The 19,484-nt window shown below is 44.2% G+C and overlaps 1 protein-coding gene and 1 long non-coding RNA gene across 2 annotated transcripts in view; one reads left to right on the forward strand and one right to left on the reverse strand.

Annotated features, from left to right (window-relative positions):
* LOC138284153 (uncharacterized) overlaps positions 1 to 17,620 on the reverse strand; it is a 35,101-nt gene extending 17,481 nt beyond the window's left edge. The window contains exon 1 of the long non-coding RNA XR_011201352.1: positions 17,404 to 17,620. This is a non-coding gene — a long non-coding RNA (uncharacterized lncRNA). The remainder of the gene's footprint in view (positions 1 to 17,403) is intronic.
* Positions 1 to 19,484, forward strand: part of ADAMTSL5 (ADAMTS like 5) — a 270,500-nt gene that overhangs the window by 226,448 nt on the left and 24,568 nt on the right. The window lies entirely within an intron of this gene.

Below are 19,484 nucleotides of genomic sequence, written 5' to 3' on the forward strand. Positions count from 1 at the left end.
AAATGGAGATGCACTAATTTGCATTACAAATGACCACCAAACGGAGATATTAATTTACAAGAGCACTAGAAGTGGCAAGCAGTGAGATGCTGGTGTATTATGTTTCCTATTTACCTCCTGTGTCTTTCCCACTATACACCAGAACATAAAAATCTTTTCCTCCTGGTGGTCTTTGTTGGACTGAACCCTCAGTTTTCACTGTCTAGCTCTCCTCTAAATTCAGAAAAGTGCCCTTCCCACTGTATTTGCTGCCTGTTGAAACAAAGCCCCCCACTCGTAACCGTGTGCCTTGTAGCACCCCCTTCTTTAAGAGTAAGGACTCACAGCGTTGTCTGCCTGGCTAGTCACTTACCTTCTTCCATGGACCATTTGGTTTATGTGGAGTACTGTTGTCACTTATTTCTTTTGACATTTTTTTATTTATGAAGGTTTTAGTGTAGAAAAAAAACACAAGGGTGAAATTTGTGTTACAGCGCACCGCCATATATGTCCCAAGATCACCACCTCTACAAATCAGACACAGTGTGCTCAAGTAGCCTATTAGGTGGAGGCAAATATGCAAATTGTGTTAACATCGCACATGTATAATCACAGCGCTGAATGACAGTGACTCCAGAAAAACCCCCCTTTCTAACCAACGCATGACATCCATTTCGTGGGCTGCAGGTCTATGTAGTAGAAAGCTCGTCAACATTAAGAAGAAAAGAATACAAATAATATAAGAAATTGGAACTTGGGAATGGATAACGAGGCACCTGTTGTGCGGTTGTTGGCGGACCTGAAGCAGGATCATCAAAGGAATAAGACAAACTCATGCCATTTGACCCTGTAGAATCACAAACATTTGTGTGTGCTAGAACTGAAAGATCTGACGGCTGGAGTGCATGTATGACAGTCCCACAGATAGGTAAGTTACCATTGGGCCCCAGAGATACTTAAAGTTTTTAAAGTCATCTCTAAAAATATCCGTCATGCGCTCTAGAGTTAGTGTCGTCCACAGACGTGCATGCCATTGTTTGAGCCCTGGGGCTTGTTGTTTTGTCCATGCTGCGGGTATTGCCATCTTGGCTACACCCAGGCATAGCCAGATGATCAGATTGTCTCCACTAGTTTGTTGTGACAGCGATGCATCTTGTAGGCCAAGAAATGCAAAATCCGGGGTGTCGTGGATCGGGTATCCTAGCACTTCCTTGATTTGTGCTAATAATTTGCTCCAAAATGGGCATAGGATCGAGCAGTCCCACCAGATTTGGCGGAAGTTCCCCAACAGTCCACAACCCTGCCAGCATAAGTCTGTCATCCCTGGGAAGATTGCCTTCAATTTAGTGGGTATAAATACTAATCGTACATCACTTAACAGTGGGCTTCCCTCAAGGGAATGGAGTGGTTGCAGCTCCATATATCCTTCCATAATGTTTCCCATGCGCTATCTGATATGGGTTTCTCTACGGTATGTTCCCAGAATGGATTATGACGAAGCCGTGGAGATAAAAGAGTGTGCAGTAGCAAGGCATAGAGGTAAGAGTATAGTCCCTTTGGACCCACTATTCCTTTTGACAAATTGTTTGATGGGTGTAAGTTCTCAAGTCGCTGCCTCTCTATTTCTTGGGTGTGTCTCCCAGTGTCTAAGTTGGGTATAGTGATATTGTCCTGCATCTGCTAACTGGAAGTCAGATTTACAATTCTCAAAGGTCAGAAGGTCCCAGTTGTGGAAGAGGTCAGCTAGTGTTAGGCAGCCCCCCTCTCTCCATGCATCAAAGGGGCCTGGTAGTGTTGCTAGTGGGAAGGCTGGGCTGACTTGGATGGGAGTATGGGGGGGAGGGAAAAGTAGTCCACTCTGTCCTATTAACCTCATCCCACATCCGGAAGGTTGTTCTGGTGGGTGCGCTTAAGTAAGTGTTAGGTGGTCTTTCAGCTTTGGGCTTCCAAAGAACATCCCAGATGACCCACCCCACAATGGCCCTATCCATGTGTAGCCAATGTTTATCTGCGAGTCTTAAGTGACCACTCGGTTATCACCCATAATTGGGCAGGCTTATAATACTATAAATTACATATATTATACACTTATACAAGTGGGGGTCCGGCAGTGCCAAACCTCCTGCTGGGGCGGGGAGTCGTAGAAGTTTTAAGTAGAAGTGCTCTACCCTTCTGCCATAAGAAACTCAGAATCAACGAGTGCAGTGTTGAAAGGCAGTCCCTCTCTAATGGGATCTGAAGGGCCTGAAAAAGGTAGAGGATCCTAGGCATGATCATCATCTTAATGGCATTGATATGTCCCAACCAAGAAAGGTACATGGGCAACCAGCATCTGAGCTCCATCTTGAGCTGTTGCAGGAGCGGTGAATAGTTGGCCTGATAAAGGGTAGATATGGAGGACGTGAGTTTGATTCCTAAATATTTGATCTGCTTTTTCACCCACTGAAAGGGTGAAGAGGTGGCCAAGGTGGACATGTCTGCATCACTGAGCGTTAAATTAAGAAGGAACGATTTATTAAGGTTTATCTTAAAGCCCGCGACCCCTTCAAAATCAGTTCGGATAGGAGGGCCTGTAGGGTGGAAGACGGAGAAGTAAGGGTCAAGAGGATGTCATCTGCAAATAGAGATACGTTATGTTCAGTAGCGCTGAATGTTATGCCGTGGATCCTTGGATTTTTCCGGAGACTGGCAACCAGGGGTTCAACGCTGAGGGCAGACAGTAGGGGAGAGACAAAGAAAAGAGTTCTGAATGGGTCCCATTAACTGTGACTCTAGATCGTGGGGCTGCATAGCTCGCACCATGGCAATGAAGGACTCACAGAAGCCAAATCTCTTTAAGGTCAAGAACAGAAAGGGCCAGTTTACCCTGTCAGTGGCCTTTCAGCTTATAAACTGAGTAGAGCTGCTGGTTTTTTTAGTGGCCTTCTCTATAAGCTAAGTAACTCACCTTGGATTATTGTGGATCTGGTGCCCTTAATAAAGCTGGATTGATTTGGGTGGATCCAGGATCAGATCACCTAAACGTGTAGCTATAATTTTTGCATTTAATTAGGCGTCTATGTTGAGCAAATCGATTGGACTGTTTGAGCCACATTCATGTGGGTCTTTGCTCGGTTTTGGCAAGACTGTGATTACCACTTCACTCATGGTGTGTGTGATGGCCCCTGTCTTTGCTATGTAATTAAATACTGTGGTTAAATGGGGGAAGGACCAGATGCAAACTGAACGATTTGTAAAATTGGCCCGTTAATCTGTCAGGCCCTGGTGCTTTAAGGAGTTTTAAGGATTTTATAGCTAAACATACCTCCTCTTCTGCAGTTGGTTCTTGGAGTATATCATTTTGTGTTTGCGTTACCTGAGTTAGATCCATCCCAGCCAAGTATTCCCGTTTGAGCCTGTACCTCCGTCTGGTCTGCCAAGTAAAGGTTATTGTAAAAGGATCTGAAAGCCTGTGCCTTTTCAGCATCCAAATTCGCCAAGGCCCCCTTAGCCCGGCGACTATCCCCTATATGTTCCCGTTCTCTTTTATGTCTTAGCTGTCAAGCTAAATGTGGGTCCACTTTATTATGTGGTTCTATGTAGCCGTAGTAGTGTGAATTCGGCACTATTATTATATATAGCTTTTAGTTTCCCTCTCAAGGCGTTTACTTTCTGCTGAAGCGCCAGAGATGGGGCTGTTTTTTGGGATAGCTCTAAGAGCTGATTATCTCATTCAAGGGCTACTCTTTCTGCTGTTCTTTGTCTGTTAAGAGCTGTGTTTAGGGCAACACATGTACCCCTATTGGAAACTTTAAATGCATCCTACGTGTTGGAAGTGGTGGTGTCCTGAGGGTTATTGTTTTGGAAAAAATCTCTGATCCCTTTTCTTAAATTGCCTTGTGAGAGCTAATCTGGTACCAGCGATTTTGGGAAATACCAGAGTTGGCGATATGCTGATGGAGGACTCCATTCGAGTATCATTGAGACCAGTGCATGGTGAGACAGGGTTATGGGCAAAATTGAAACATACTGTAGATCGCTTCGTAGGCTTTGACCAAGGAAGATATAGTCCAGTCTAGAGTGGTGTGATGCATGTGAGAGAAAAATGTATAGTCTCTTGTGTTTGGATGGAGTATTCTCCATGCATCTAGAAGGCTCTTCTACTGGGATGCCTGTTTAAGAGATTTAAGAAAACTCCCTGTAGGGGTTCTATGGGGATGAGTGGTGTCAATCTCAGAATGCCATGTTAAGTTGAAATCCCCATCACCACGATGTCACCCTCTGCAAACCCTCCCAATATAGTGAAGAAAGACTGTAGAAAAGACACCTGGTTAATGTTGGGGGCATAAATGGATGCAAAGATATATGTCCTGCCCTTTAGTTCTCCTTTTACTATATTAATTCTACCAGCCTTATCTGTTTTGTGTTCCCCCCAGCATGAACGGTAGTGAGGAGTGGAACTCCAGCGCCACTACATTATGTTTAGAGGAGGTGGAGGCTTTATATAGTGGATAGGTTTTATGTTTCAGCCTATGGTCATCGTCTCTTTTAAGATGTTGCCCTTGTATCGCCACAATGTCATGGGGATTATCAGAGAAGTACTTCCATAATTAGAGTCTCTTGGCTGATGAGTTAAGATTGATTTTTAACGTTCCAGGTAAGTGTGGCTACTACCATGGTGATTCAAGAGTTTCTACTTCTCTAGATAAAGCTCCATTAGTCATCCTTCCCGCCTTCCTTGTTCCTGCCTTCAATTGCTTTGATTGTAAATCTGTTAGTTCTGTCACTTCCCTCCCCCCTGCGATCCCCAGTCGCTCCTCCTGCGTCTCTCTTGCACCAGAGACCATTCCCTATACATTAAAACAAATGACAACAAACAGAAAACATTACCAACAGTAAGGTCCAAAGTGGGATGTTCCTGATTAAGAACAGTGGTCATATTAGGCGATTCGGTCTAACACTGCTTTTAGCTCTTCATAGTTTCATTTGTCCAATAAGGAGTGAGCTAGAAGGGAGGAAGTTTAGATATGTATTTTGTAGGTGACCTCCTGTGGAAGTTCGTTCCTTCCCAAGCTCCTCAGCTAAATGTGTTGGGAGTGGGTGTGACCCTCCCGCACCACCACACATGGTGGTCATCTCACCACAGTCTCTGGGTTGGGGGGGCATCAAAACCAATGACCCCCTCTTAGTGTTCGTTCCATAAACTTCCTGTAGGGCTATTTTCATTTCCTCATCTGTAAAGGTCGGCGTTGCTGGCGCTATTGGGCAGCCGATGTAGGACTCCGGGTCTGTTCCGTGGAGGCACTGATCGGTTCTTCCATCCCTAGATCTGGGGGGAGAAGAATCTCCAATAGAGTCATAGCTTCAGTGAGATCAGTAACATGGTCTGGTTTGTTGTGTAAGTCAAACGCTAGCCTGAAGGGATATGTCCAGCGGTACCTGATACGTTCCTTCCTTAGTTTTTCCATCGTAGGGTAGAATTGTTGGGAGCATGAGAAGAGTTGCCGGTGCAAAGTCCTGGAAAAGAGAGCAAGTCGCCCCCTGAAAAGCCATGGGCTAACATTTATGGTCGGTTTGCACCATTTTTGCGCATTTTTTTTACGCTAAAAGGCAGCAAACGAAACTCCATATTTATATTTTGACGCTAGACCTGCCTAGCATCAAAATATTGGCGTTGGCACCATTTCTAGGATGCACGAACCCACCTTGTGGGTCAATGAGATGCAAGGTAGGCGTTCCCGTCCTAAAAATGACTCTACCCCCCTAGCACCATATTTATCTCCTGGCTCAGAAACGATGCACAAGGAGGAGGCGGACCTGAATAATGGCACTAAGCCTGCTTAGCGCCATTATTTAACGCCTGGGTCAGACCAGGCGTTAAGGGCCAGATAGACCCATTTCCATTGTGAAACACCATGGAATGGGCACAAAGATGTCCACCCAACCCCCGAAACACCACCACCCCCACCACAGGGACACTACTGGTGGAGGGAGCTCATCCCAGGTAAGTTGCAGGTAGTATTTTTTATAATTTCTATGCCACTGTGGGCCCCTTACATGGGGTCCCCTGCCTGGCACAGGGTATATAGGGCTTGCCCATTGGACACTGGTCCCCTGTGGTGGGCATTGGGCTAGAGGTAATGACTCCTGTCTATACTTAGACAGCAGTCATGTTTTTGGCTGCTTGTGCGTAAAAAAATGATGCTTTGCTGATTAGCGGCAGAAATTTTGCTGCTAACCTGCCTAACATCATTGCTGACCCACTAGCGCCATTTTCCCTAACGCCATTCCGGCCTGGCTAGCGTATTTTTTTTTTTTTTTTTTACACTAGCCAGCCCTTCACGCCATTGTGTGTCATTTGTTAAATATGGCACACAGATGGCGCTATGGAATGGCGTTAGCTCATGCTAAAAAAAATGAGGCACAAATACATTAGTCTGACCCCCCAGAGAAGGACCTGCTGTGGCTAGGCTGCAGTCTGGTGTTCAGGTTTGCTCAATAGCTGGTTTGTAGCGATGCCAGGTGCATGGCCACCTCCCACGCCGCAATGTTGTTGGAGGCTGTTATCTTGTTAGCGGAGCCATTGTGGATTATGAGCCAACGGCCACCTTGGTTGGGCACACCTTCCGTCACTGATTACTTCACCATTTTTTGTGCTACTCTTACCTTTGGGAGGCAGTGACTATAAACTGTGCTGGGTCATTTTCGTTGCATCTCGGATATCCATTTAACCATTGGCAAAACAAAAGCAAAACTCCCAGACAAACTGTAAAAAAGCGTTGCAGAAATGGACAGGGTGGAAGAAAGCAGAAGACACTGGCGGTCATTCCGACTCCGGCGGTCAAGGACCGCCGGGGCCGGGGATGCGGGAGCACCGCCAACAGGCTGGCGCTGCTCCTCAGAACAGGAAAACCGGCGGTCTCCCGCCGTTTTCCGCTGTCCTGCAGCTGCGCCGCCATGGGGATTCTGACACCCCATACCGCCATCCTGTTCCTGGCGGGTCGCCCGCCAGGAACAGGATGGCGGTATGGGGTGTTGTGGGGCCCCTGGGGGCCCCTGCAGTGCCCATGCCAATGGCATGGGCACTGCAGGGGCCCCCGTAAGAGGGCCCCACTTTGTATTTCAGTGTCTGCTTTGCAGACACTGAAATACGCGACGGGTGCCACTGCACCCGTCGCACATACCCACTCCGCCGGCTCCATTCGGAGCCGGCTTCCTCGTGGGGAGGGGTTTCCAGCTGGGCTGGCGGGCGGCCTTCTGGAGGTCGCCCGCCAGCCCAGCGGGAAAGCCAGAATGGCCTCCGCGGTCTTTCGACCGCGGATCGGCCATATGGCGGCTCCCTCCAGGGGGGCGGCTCCCGCCGCCCGCGGGGGTCAGAATGACCCCCACTGTGTTTACTCAATGATACTACAAATCACTGTTAAGGTTTTCACCATAACCAAAGCAAAATGAAATCCTAGTTCGCTGACCAAAAAGTGAAGAGACATGGCTTTATATAAACAAGCGTGTTTAAGATCCAGAAGCCCATAGCTGTCCAGTACTTTGTGCTGGTGAAAAAAATATTTTTCTTTTGAAATTTGAGAATTTTATATAGCCGGACGAGTCCTACAGAGGGCTTGGGAGTGCTTCACAATCACTTTCAGTAGCTTGTACATACACATGAAGAATATTTTTTTTTAAATGAAAACTTTACATTTTAATTAGGTGACCAGGGGCTACTGATAAAGGATATTTTTGAATTCACAATGACAGACATTTTTAATGTCTGCTGTTTCCTTTGTGGGTGGCCAGCGATCTGCCTGACTGCAGCAGTGTGGCTGCTTGATGAGGCTGCATGCCCTAAGTCTTCAGAGATTGTGGGTGATCTGGAAGGTTGGCGACTGGTGACTTTACAGACATGTTCGGCAACAGCCTCTGAGACAAAGGAAGGATTGGTGGCCGTTTTGTCATGTGTCATTATTCGCTATATTGAATTTCTTTTCATAGGACAGAGCTGATCAGGCCTTGAGCCAAATACGCTAAAGATATTTGTCCGTGTGTGGTCCCTCGTGTGATGAAATAGCTGCCTTTTTCACGTTTTATCCGGCCTTCACATCTGATTTACAGCATGAATGATTTTTTAACTGAAATTAAATATTTTCTTTTCATCATGTCACTTGATGATAAGAGAGAGAGCCACGTTTGTCCCTAAGTGACTTTATTATGTCTTATCACCCTGTCACACACAATATAATCAGAGTGAACACCAGCCTTTGTGACATTGCAGGCCCTTTATTTTCTACTAACCAAGCGTAGTTCCCAAGAGGTCAGTCAACTCAGCATAGCGTTGAACACTGTAGAGCTAAGGATGTTCTACATTGCTGGTTCCATGACCTGTATTGCAAGATTCTCTCTGAAGCGGCCATCGTAGTGTACTGAATTGCCTTGCTATATTTGTGTACCTCTTTATACCCTTCACGAGGCCCCAAAGTGATTTCTGGGCAGTCGACTTAGTAGTGTCTCAGTTTATTATGAATGGCGTCAAGGGTGTCGGTTTTGTAGAGCAGTTTGTGATTGGTTTTGCACATTAAACTGGGTGGTGTGCTCCAATCCTGTCACAGGGGGCTGAGGAATAATGCCAGAGGCTACATTAGATACATGTGCTAAGAGCAGACATGTGAAGGTGCTTGACTCTTCTCAACCCAAATCTAATGCAGCATCAAATTGAGGCACTTATTCCAGGACAAAGTGTGAGTTGAAGGGTGCGCACCCCGAATCGCGGCCCCAGACTATAGATGCGGTACGTATTTGTTCAAGGTACATAGATGTGGAAGTAGGAATGGTAAATCTATGCTTCCCTATATGTACCTCCCTTTCGATATTTTGTCTCTTGATATTCTATCCTCGATATTCTTGTACCAGGATAATCCGGGGGTCGGTATTCAGTAGTTCAATTATTTTCAAGAGCCTTTTCTTGTCTAAGCCCGGGTGTACTCTGTTTGCGGCGGAGGAAGGGTTGATGCTAACTGGCCACATGCCGTGTATGGCCTCTCCTTTCAGTCCTGCCTTTTTCTCCACCAGCATGCTACATCTGGGGCGTGTTTCTTTTAAAACATTGCACTGTTTAGGTAAGACATTTTTACCGTGTAAAGTGCAATAGGCTAAAAAATATGTAGCTGTTAAAGTGTCACAAGACGTGTTCACTTGGCCCAAATGATTCTTCTGTAAACCTAATGAAATTAAACCGGTTGTACGCCGCACCAGGGCCCAGAATGTCAGGTAATAGTTTTCCAGTTCACTCCAATTGCATTTTTTTTAAAAAAGAAAACCAAATATTTCCGGAGTAAACAGTGGTTTGTTCGTCGCCGTGCCAAGCCCATTTTGGCTCTGCGTTGTTCAGTGTGTGCGTTTTCTCAAGTGTGTAAATAGTTAATCTTAAATACGCGCTCATCCTGGGCCTTGGAGCCAGACAGAGGCGTCTGCAGGGAAGGAGCCAGACATGCCTGTGTGAGGGCTCGAGGGGAACAGGCGTGTGGTTCACACTGCGGTATTGTCGGCAATTAACTCTGTCGGGGGAGAACGAGTTCAAAGGACTGGGTGATGTGAGTTGAGGTTAGTTTGGCCACTGCCAGAGATTTGAAACACGACAAAGCTTCAACTGCAGTGAGCCGGTGGTGTTAAGCTTTTCACGTCTCTGTTTCTTCATGTTTTCTTGAGAGCCGTGGAGGCCTGCGTTTAACTATTAAAGACTGTGGAATTTTTGTTTCATAAATTTGTGTCTTTATACTCACAGATAACTTGCCTTAGTAATCCATGTTACCCATGATGAGTGGTGATACGGGGGTTCCGCAGGAAAAGATCAGATTAATGAGTTGGGGTACTGCACCCCCCAAGTCAAAAAGGAAGATCATCCTGGTGTCATTCTGAAGTCATCTGATGACTTCAGCTGAGCTATTCCTGCAATTGTCTGGGGAAGTCATCCGAAACCATCCTGAAGTATGTGTATAGGACGAAATATTTAAATGAGATGACTCTAGAGTCATCCTGGAAACTACTCCAGGATTGCTTCCCGATTACTTCAGTGGAAAACATGTGATGATCTTTTACTGCTACAGGATGATCCCATGATGATTTCAGGATTAGGCTGGATTACTCCAGGATGGGTTCCTGATAACTTTACTGGAAAACATGTGATGATAATTTACTACTGTGGGATGATCCCAGGATGATTTCAAGATTAAGTTGTATTACTCCAGGATGATCCTATGAGTATTTCATGATGGGTCTGTATTATTACAGAATGATCTTGTGATGACTTCAGAATGAGGCTTTATTACTCCAGTATGATCCCAAAATATCTTCAGAATGGGACTGTACTAGTCGATGATGACTTAGTGATGGGGATGTATTACCCTTGGATGGCTTCTAGCTGTATCACTGCATGGCAGTTTCAATATGCAAATGTATAATTCTAGGATGATCTTGAGTAGCAGTGTGTAAACCTTTGACATACACCGGAAGTTAAGAAATTCACACTTTTATTAGTTTGCTGGCACAGCAGGTTACTTCAACAACAACAAATAATTGTTTCAAGGGCGGTTTATCAGAAAAAGCGAATTCCTTGTTTGACAACAAGTAAACATCTCACTATATTACGTGAGCACAGAAAACAGAAGAGGGAACAAGAAAAGGAATACCTGTCTTGGAATTTACTTCAGCTTGCCACTGAACATGTACCCAGCCCTACCTGCAGGGGCTTCAGAAATGTTCATCTTAATCCAAGATAATTCCACTATTACTTCTTTATAGTTTTTCTACGATTGTCACTTACTACTGCAACTTAATACTGGCATATTAAACTACTGCACTAAGCAGAGAGCTGCTAATCATATTATTGTTGTTCTTTTAATTATGCCTCACCCATAGTCTTTCATTTTGATGATTGTTGTTAAAATCAAGTAATTTTGTTGACAGCAGATGTAAAACAATGACTATACATATAGAGGTTTGTATCATCGGTGCCGAACTGGTCTTGAGTGAGTCATTGTGCATGTATGAGATTGCTCAAGAACTATGTTGTGGTTGAGTGTCTGTAAGTAAGCCTTTAAGTGGTAAAATGGATGCTGGAGTTCAGTGGTGATGTGAATGAGGGTGCTATCACAGACTATGGTGAATGGCAGTGGTGGGTGGTGACTGGTCTTGTAGTTGTGAGCTGTTTAATTAGCTGATGGAGTGTGGTTTGATCACAGGAGTGGCCATGAATCTTGTGAGTGAAGAAATAAGTGTCTTGTGTGGCTCAGAGTTTCTGTGCTGGGGATAAATTATGAGTCGTGTTGTGACGTACTTTGGTAAGTAATGAGTTGTATGGATTGTAAATGATGTGAAGTGGTGAACGAGTGTTACAAGTGGTTGACTTTTGAGTGATGACAGGTTTAGATCGGAGATGTGAAAGAAAAGTTTTAGTGGCTGGGTCACGCTGTGAGGCAGAATAGGGTTACACATACCTGTGAGTGAGACATGACTGAATGGCTCATGGGACTGATTGCATGGAGGAGTGATGTTTAAAAAGGCTGAGGTAAGTGAATGGTGCGAGTAAGCTGGACAGTGAGTGCCTGCAGCTTATTGCTGGTGTGAGTAAAAGTATGTGATCGTACCTATGGTTGAGGTGAGTGGGTGGTATGGATGCCTGGTAAAGCGAATAGTGGAGAATGAATGCTGCATGTAGCTGAAGAAGAGTGGTTAGATTAAAAGGAGTTATAAGTTTTGAGATAGTAAGCAAGTGATGAGAGTTCTTGAGGAGTGGTGTGATGACTTAGTAGTAAAGCAGCAGAGGTGAATGGCTACTGAACATGCGTGGAGTGAAAGTGGTTTTATGAATGGTCAAGGGATACACATGCCAAAGTAAGGTAGGGACTGGTGAAGTTAGAGGTTGAGATGACAGGTAGTTGTGTGGACAAGTTATTATGTTTATGGTTCGTGCTGAAAGTAGTGTTGCAACTGACTGAAGGCTAGAGAGTTGAGTGGGTGACTCATGCAGTAGATGGTGCTGCGTGTCCCATGGTGGTGTTCTGAAGGGATGACTGGTATTGCATGCAACTGAATGTGTGTTGTGAAGTGTCAGTGAATGGGTGATGAAGGCCATGGATATTGCATCTCATGTGTTTAGTGCCTCAACAGATATCATTGGATGATGGGAGTCAATGACGTAAATAATTAGTTCTGCGAGTGTTATCAGTTTTTGCTGATGCTGCTGTGTAGTACTGCAAGTGGCTGAATGGTGCTGATTTAGGGCCTGAGTAGGAGCTTTGTGAACTGGTTACTCCATTAAAAACAGGAAGGTTTCCTGCCCATCTTGTTTCAAGCAGTATAGGATTTAAACACACTTGTAAAAAAGCGGACTGGAAATCCCTCATGTTTGTGATTGAGTACCGCTTATGCCAAACTCTTAATCATACCCCTAGTTTCCAATCAACAGCTAAATTAGCCTGTTCAGCTAGAGCACAGTTGGCATCTATCACCGCCTTCTCCTAAGCCCTGTGACCAGGTAAGACAGCCATAGCATCTGGCTACTGGCACTGGTGAGTTAACACATGGAGTAGGTAACTTGCAGGAGAGCTTATTGACGTAGTCAGCAGTGGCCAAGCTACACAGCTTCTTTTTTCTAAGCTTCTGTCATGCTACACAGAATGGTCGAAAATGATTGGTAAAATCAATAACACTTACATAGGCAAGACCTATTGTCAGGGAAGGACAAGGCAAGCAACAACTTGGAAGGGTAGCGGGAGGAACAGGGCCAGCAACAACGTGAGGATGGTGGAGGCAATAGGTGGGAAGGATGGGGCAAGCAATGACAGGTCATGCAATGACTAAGTGTAAAAAACAAGACAGCATGCATTTTACATCTATGCATCAGGATCTCTACCAACATCCCCATATCCAGCAAAACCACCCAAGTCCTGCTCTACTTCAGGAAAGAACTAAAGGCTCAGCTCTTTAAGGACCTCTACCTCACATGCTCCTACCATCCACAACCCTCTAATGCAGTAATACTCACAGTACAGCTCGAAGGTCGCATGCGGGCCCCCTAGTTAACAGCTGCACTGGGCTGCTGTTTAGTCGACCCAGCACTAACATTAAAAAAAAGTTAAATGGGCAAAAATGTATTTAAAGGTTACTTGAAGTTAAAGAAAGGAAGTGACTGGGGTGTCCTGCACTGCTAAACTTTAAAAACACCTCCATTTTTAAAGACACCTTGCAGTAAAAGTTAAAAGTATGATAAAGTCTCTTCAAAATTCACAAAGTGTATTTCATTAACATGCAAAACAGTTTCATCTTAGTACATCAGATTATATCAGTGCACTGAAAAGTATTTTTTTTTTGAGTGACAGCATTCTTCCCTTTCACAAGAAAAGTGTCCACATATAAAGGATTTCCTTCAAAAGCCAAGGACTTGTATAGAGATGTTTGCTTTTAGAAAATTATTGTTTTAGATTTATGTGGGCCTGGCTAGTTCCCTAACAAACATTTTGCAAAAAACATGAGAAAACTCAGTGACAAAGCCAAAAGGCCGGTGATCAATGCCAGACCTTTTGGCTTTGCCACTGCTTGCTTAATATTTTAAAACATTCCAACAGAGTCCTGTCACTTTGTGGCCTAGGGACTTCAAGGGAATAGCATCTTCATAAGAGTGATTCCAAGGTTTGTGACTATGCTAGCAGAGGTCTGCATTTTAGTGATCGAGTGGCCGCGGGGAAGAGGTCTGGGGTAGTGGGCCAATTTGGGGTAGCTTTCAGTTGCTATGTGAACTATGTGGAGAAGAATGCATGATGATGTTTGTCAGGAGTCTGACTGAGAATTGGGCTGGGCAATTGAGTCCCAAAAAAACTGTTTTGGTGATATCAGTACTTCACAAAATTTAGAAGTTACCCTTAAAGTGCATGAGCTATTGCTGTACTAATTAATGTACCAGGCCTAGATTACAATGTGCCAACACTTTCGAACGTGAAGGAGTGGGGAAAAAGAATGGCAAAGAGGGAAGGAAACAGACAGGTGGAAGCAATGAAAGATATTGCAAAAAGAAAAACAAACTGGAGAGTGAAGAAGGAAGAGAGCTATGAAGGCAAAGATAGATACGTTAGAAAAGGAATTTGAAGAGAACTGTGGAAAGCAGAGACTAGGAGTGCAAGAATGGAGTGGAAGAAGATGAGAATGAAAAGTGGAAAGAGGAGCGAGGCAGGAGAAGAAGAGCAGACAGAGGGGGGAACGCGTGGAAGGAGTGGAAGGGAAAGCAGGGAAGGTGAAAATAAAAAGCAGTTAGTGAGGGGAAAGCAGAGCAAAGGAGAAACGCAGACATGGGGCAGAGAGCAAAGGAAGTATGGTGAGAAGGAGAGCGACTAGGAAGCTCAATATTGAGACAGATGGAACACTTGCAGAGTGCTTAAACAAGAAGAAAAGGTAGAACCAAAAAGGCGGGCAGTGTAAGGACACAGTAATGCTTCCATGCTCCAAAGGAGGGGCATATACAAGAAGGAGAGAAAATCCATACACACAAATGAAAAAGAAGTAAGCAAATCAGAGTGACAAAGAAGCCAACCAGTGGAAAGCAATGTGTGGGCTCTAAGGCAACAGTAAGCTCACAATACGCCTCTTATGCGCTGCCTAGTAGACAAGACCTAAAAATGGAGCAAATGTGATACCCGCCATTCTGAGCTGCATGTGTAGTAGGTAATGGAACAATGGGGGATTACTCCTGCCCCCACTTGCATCAGGTCAATGAAAAGGAGGCAGATTACAAAACAATTTAAAAATTGTCTAATGCATAGAAAAATAATTTTTCTCATCTAGTATGGTTTTCATCAAGGAAAAACGCTGATATCTTTTGATTTTTTTCTGGACCAGTGAAATGTTTCACATTTTAAAAGTGGAGAATAAGTACTTACTGGTTTTCTCATGATATAAACAAGACACACAGCACTTTTTCTGTTTGGTTCATTTTTGTCCCGGATGTGCTAGTGCAGAAACATGTTTACAATATGGACTTGAGCAAACCCCTTTTGCACAACTGCCTATTATGCAAAAGTGAGCAAAAACATATATAAAATATAAACATTTATACACATATAAATCTGAGCAAAAACAATCCGATCCATGTTTTGCAGTAGCACAAACCAGCTCCCTCATTTCTGTAATCTATACTCAGTCAAACTCCCTACCTAGCATGCTGGTCAATGGACAGCACCTCCTGCAGCAATAAAACGTCCTCCATAAAAGTTTTCCTTGGAGCTACCTAGGCGCCATTCAAATGCCCTAAAAACTATAAAAAAGGACGAATGAGGTCACCAAAATGAAGGTGTGATTTGCTAAACCCTAGCTGCTATCCTTTCAGTGCTAGTTTAGAATCACAGAGTCCCACAGATTCATTGTGTGAGTCACAATAAGTGACAGCCACAGAAGTACAGGGTCAACAACCTAAGGATCATTAAGCAGGATCAATCCGTGGTAGTCATGAATGTGCCTCTTAATCCATCATCTGCTGCGCAATCTGCAGAGTTTAAGAAAAAAAAATCTTGCTCAAGCTTTAGTAAACATGGCAACATGTGTTCTTGTATAGTAGAAATGTTTTGGCAAAGGGTGAATGGTCATCTTTCTGTTGCTTATCGCTTTATTTAATATTTAACTGGTACTAAAGAGGTGAAATATTTGCCAAGTAAGTATTAGCATGTATAAAAACCTATAAACTAATGAAGTAATATTATCATTAAATGTGCAGCATTCCGCTGCACAATTAACTTTTTCTTGCTGCATCATTTAGTTAACCCTGTTACATAATTTGCTTCTACCCTACCCCCTAATGGCACTGGCCCTGTAGGTTGTCAAGCCCACCATGGAGGGTAGAAATGAAATCAAGAGGTAGCAATGGTATACTAACAACATGATGCAGGAGCTTCAAACATAAGCGTTGGTGCATTTATGAAACTCTCTCTTCAAACAGCATATTGCTGTGGCACTGATGGCAGATCCTGTATATGTATGTGACATATACAGAGCCACTCTAATTATGATTCTATATCTGCATCGTTTCCCACATAATCCATCATATGCTGCATAAGCTACATATTTTAACAAAAAATGTTGATTCTAACTCAAATCAACAGTTACTAAAAAGGGGTTAACACGTACTGCTGCACAATGGAAAGCCTATTACAATTACTGACAGGTCACTTTTACATTGCTTACTGCTGCATTTGGGTGTTAAGTAATGAGGCAAAACATTTGCATAGGCAGTGTTAGCATGTACAGATGTCAAAATAAATAAGTAATACTATGAAAAGGATGAGCTGCATTATGCTACATAATTCTCATTTTGTGACCACATAATTTATTCAAGCGTGCCACATAATTTAAACCTTCCGTGCCGCTTCATTCCACTGGGACTGCTTTTTTAGCATACACCACTAGAGCACTGTGGGGGCGGTTTTAGAGTAGATACAGAAGACGAGAAATAAAAGCAAATAAAAAGTACAGGCTAATGGGAACGAGCACAAAATGTGGAGAATATCCAGTTTCTTGACAGGATTAAGCCTATAAAATTGACACCGACGTGGTGCTTTTCGACTGCCTCAGTGGCAAGAATGGAAGAGAAAATGTGGGCACTGCTTCAGCGAGAAGCTGTGGAGCAAATGGAGGTGGGGTGGTATTAGAATAAGCAAAAGGCGAGTGTGGGGGGGGGATACTGGGAAAAGGAGACCTTTTATGAGGCAAAAATGTGGAAACAGCAAAGTTTCAGACACATATCTCGGTGACCAATGTGAAATACACTGCACACGGCATTACCCGAATTACAACGATACTCTCTGCCTGCCGCATTATGCAGCCTTTCTTTTATTCAAATTTACGGTGATTTGCTGAACCCCAGGAAAAAGTTTCCATTTTCAAGACGTTTTATTTCTTTCACGTGAATAATCTTGCAAGGCAGCATTTTCTGTAAGAGTCTGCCAGGTGTTTAAAGTATGATGCTTTCTCTTTGGCTCCGGATGTGAACTCGTGCATTAAAGCAGCGATAAAGGAAAGGTAAATGTCTCCACACGGAAGGTCCTTTCATTGTGTTTTCACTCACCATTACTCACAAGCACTGCAGTGGCACCATTGTTACATTGCACTAGCAGCATTTCACTAACACGTTGTGCGAGCTGGCACCTTCCCTGGGCCTTGTACAGTTTCAATGGTGGGAGAGGTTTGATCTCCCGTGTACCCTCCATTCACAGCGCACACTTTACCTTACCTGAGATCTTGGCTTCTCTCACAAGCGCCGCAGTGACAGAGAGAGCGTGCAAAATAAAGTCAGGAAAGCAGTACATTTCGCCAATACTACCCTAATGTATGGATTTTGGCTGTAATGTATAATTGCCCACTCTCCGTCTCACTGAAGCGCAGTGATGTTGAATGAGAGTCAGTCTCTTACATCACCTTTCTTAAATAAATCTCCTCATTCATCGACCAACATCACCGGAGAGGCTACCCGCGTTTCAAAGAGCAGATGAGGCAGCCCAGAAGTGTGAAGAGGGAAGCCATAACACCCGATTCCATTAAAAAAATATATTGACGAGGTTCAATGCATCTCCCTTCCACTCTCCTGCAAACAGAAGACATGTCGCTTGCACGGTAGCTCGTATTCTTTGTTTCTCCTCGCTGTTCTGGCTATACAGGCCCGCTTCCGGTACTAGAGGGAAACTTCCGGTAAAACGTGAGATAGAAAAAGGACAAACGTAAGCCACATGTTAATCCGTAGCTCCAGCTTTTCTTAACGTGGTACCGCCAAATAGTGCCGTTTTCGTTGCACAAGTGGGCGATGCCACAAACATACCATTTAAATTTGTGTTCAGAATTAAATGTTCTCTTTTTTGCTTGTAAACATGTTTTTAACTCTCAACTTTATACACATTTTGTATTACATATACTCAATAGTGTCAGAGACATTAACATTATGCAGGAAGGCATTCTAATTGCGTGACAGGATTGAATAAACGGTGCTGCAACGAAATAATCATCATGGCATTCTCATTCATGCCAATAAACCTGGTTGAGGCAGGAGACTCCTGATTTTTTAAACCAAAACCTGCTTTATTTTGGATGTCTCCCGCCTGAAATTGCCTCTCCTTCAACAGAAGTCTAAGGGTGAACTACATTGTCACAATTATTTTTTTTTTTAAATCACTGTAGGAGGCTGGCCTGGCTTGTAGTGGGTACCAGAGGTACTTACACCTTGTGCTAGGTCCAGTTATCCCTTATTAGTGTGGAAGAGGTGTTTCTAGCAGCTTAGGCTGATAGAAAAGGTAGCTATAGCAGAGCAGCTTAGGCTGAACTAGGAGACATGTAAAGCTCCTACTATACCACTGGTGTCATATGCACAATATCATAAGAAAACACAATTCACAGATATACTAAAAATAAAGGTACTTTATTTTTATGACAATATGCCAAAAGTATCTCAGTGAGTACCCTCAGTATGAGGAATAGAAATATACACAAGATATATGTACACAATACCAAAAATATGCAGTAATAGCAAAAGGAAGTAATGCAAGCAATGTAAAGTTACAGTAGATTGCAATAGGAGCACATAGGTATAGGGGCAACACAAACCATATACTCCAAAAGTGGAATGCGAACCACGAATTGACCCCATACCTATGTGAGCTTGTAGAGGGTCGCTGGGACTGTAAGAAAACAGTGAGGGTTAGAAAAATAGCCCACCCCAAGACCCTATAAGGTAGGTGTAAAGTGCACATACAACCCCCAGAGAGCACATAAGTCGTGATAGGGGGATTCTGCAAGGAAAACCAACATCAGCAATGCAACAACAGTGGATTTCCGGACCTGAGTACCTGTAAAACAAGGGGACCAAGTCCAAGAGTCACGACAGTGTCGAGAGTGGGCAGGAGCCCAGGAAATGCCAGCTGAGGGTGCAAAGAAGCTGCCACCGGATGGAAGAAGCTTGGTGTTTTGCAAGAACGAAGAGGACTAGGAACTTCCCCTTTGGAGGATGGATGTCCCACGTCGTGAAGAAGCTTACCGAGGTGTTCCCAAGCAGAAAGGCCGCAAACAAGCCTTGCTAGCTGCAAGGGTCGCGGTTAGGGTTTTTGGATGCTGCTGTGGCCCAGGAGGGACCATGATGTCGCCACTTGGAAGAGGAGAGGGGGAAGATTACGTCGACCCACGGGAGATTTCTTCAGAGCTCCTGGTGCAGAAAGGAGGCAGGCTACCCCCAGAGCATGCACCACCAGGACACAGTCGAGAAAGCCGGCAGGATGAAGCGATACAAGGTTGCAGTAGTCGTCTTTTCTACTTTGCTGCGGTTTTGCAGGCGTCCTGAGCAGTCAGCGGTCGATCCTTTGGCAGAAGGTGAAGAGGGAGATGCAGAGGAACTCTGGTGAGCTCTTGCATTCGGTATCTGAAGAATTCCCCAAAGCAGAGACCCTAAATAGCCAGAAAAGGAGGTTTGGCTACCTAGGAAGGAGGATTGGCTACTAAGAGAGGTAAGAGCCTAT

This window comes from Pleurodeles waltl, chromosome 3_1 (assembly GCF_031143425.1).
Source record: "Pleurodeles waltl isolate 20211129_DDA chromosome 3_1, aPleWal1.hap1.20221129, whole genome shotgun sequence".
NCBI lineage: Eukaryota > Metazoa > Chordata > Amphibia > Caudata > Salamandridae > Pleurodeles > Pleurodeles waltl.